The sequence below is a fragment of the Panthera tigris genome, chromosome D4 (assembly GCF_018350195.1).
Source record: "Panthera tigris isolate Pti1 chromosome D4, P.tigris_Pti1_mat1.1, whole genome shotgun sequence".
Classification (NCBI taxonomy): domain Eukaryota; kingdom Metazoa; phylum Chordata; class Mammalia; order Carnivora; family Felidae; genus Panthera; species Panthera tigris.
This window is the reverse complement of record NC_056672.1, coordinates 16,247,631-16,249,588: the sequence shown is the minus strand read 5'-3', so window position 1 is coordinate 16,249,588 and position 1,958 is coordinate 16,247,631.

The following is a 1,958-nucleotide window of genomic DNA, read 5'->3' as shown; positions in this document are numbered from 1 at the left end:
GAGGGGCAGAGAGAGAAGGAGACGGAATCTGAAGCAGGTTCCAGGCTCTGAGCAAGCAGTCAGCACAGAGCCTGATGCAGGGCTTGAACCCACAAACTGTGTAATGTACTTTAAAATACATTAATTATACACTGATCTTGAGAAACTACTGGAAATATATTAGGAGCAGACATTTGTATGTTGGAGAGAGGCAAATGGAGTCAAGAAACCTGGATCATAGGTCTGCTCTACCAACAATTATCTCTGTGACCGTAGGCAGGTCACTCCTACTTTCAAGCTGTCATTTTCCTAATTGATCTAGGCCAGATTAAGCCCTCTTGAATTTTATTTTCCTACATGTATACAAAAATTGTGCAAAACACACACACACACACACACACACACACACAGACGCACACACACGCACACCCCTTCCTATTTGAACTTACCTCATGTCAATTATTAGCTCTGTCAACTCACCTCATTTGAAATAACAGTATACAAGAAGTGCTTACTTGCCCAATTACTTATATATTACACTCAGAGGGCAGTGGGCATATCATAGTGAATCCATTATGGATGCAGAATGGACAGAATGAATATATTATGGATCCTGTTTCTGAGATTCATAATTTCTAAGGCATATCTGTATTACTCTGGCAGGGCATCAAATAATACTCAAATGTATCAAAATAAGAAAAAGGATTAATATGAAAAGAGGGAAAGTTATGACTTTGGCTACACTCTGCTGTAGATATTAATTTCATCATGGCAAAGAAGATTGTGACAATTTTCTTTTGGTCATTAATGTCTAGATACTATCTAGAAGAAAATGACCAGACAGAAGAAAAGGTTGAGAATTACTGACATGGGTGAAAGGTTAAGATAATTAGGATTTTTAGCCTGGATTAAGAAGTCTTGGGGGAAACTTACGACTATCTGTTAGTAATCAAAGTGATGCTATTTAGATTTGGGAGGTAAAACTGAGATTGAAGATGGACATTTGGTAAATTCAATTTAAGTTTCATGGAAATAGAGCTTTATTCAATACGAGGAAAAACTTTCTAACAATTTCAACAGTCTAATAATAGGTTGGGTTGGCTTGTGAGATAGACCATTTTCCATAATGGGAATTGTTCAAGCAGAGGTCAGATCAGTAGAGAAAACTCAAATAGCTTTCTAAGGCAGATAACCTAAATAAGCAAAGTGGGTCACAGAGGGCAAATCAGCAGTGTGCATTCCACCTGAAGTTTGCCAGGTTTCTGATTTTTCTAAGGAAGCAGGAAATTGGGATTTTTATGTTAGTTTTCTGATACATGTTGGCTTAATTTTTTTTTTTTTTTGACACTGCGTGGACTAAACAAGATCGATTTGGTTTGAACTTAGCTTGATCCATGTACTTTGGTCTCTGAGCTCCATTTCTTATACCTAGTAGCCTTGTCATCTGTAGACCAGTCACAGAACTGAGTGTTTGGAAAGATGTGGGAATACTAAGCTGGGGTATCAAGTCACCACACTTAAGGAATGAGTAGTATTTACAATTAACTTATGATGTAAAGTCATTATATGCACTAAGTTATACATATGCATAAACCATATAGGACCAAGGACCAACTCTCCCAACAAAATCTGTTAGTATGGAAAGAAACACAGGCTGCCAACATTTCCCCAGGCAGTTCTCTCAAAGAAAACTATGTAAAGATAGAACAGGAGGGAGGAAATTTCAAGTAGATTCTGTAGATCTGCACAGTGCTTCAGGAAATGAAGCCTCAGGATTCAAGGGCCACCAATTAGGATCAGTATAACTCAGGAGTTGGCTGTTGGTGATTTCCTGATTTTTTTCATCCTTATGAGGTCCAGTACTATTTATAATCCTTTAAATCTTTTAAAATAAGAGTTAAATTCTTTATTTTTCTATTCTTCTTCTTCTTTTCTTTTTCCTGTCTTCTTTCCCCTCGGGAGTCTGGTCCAGAGCCTTC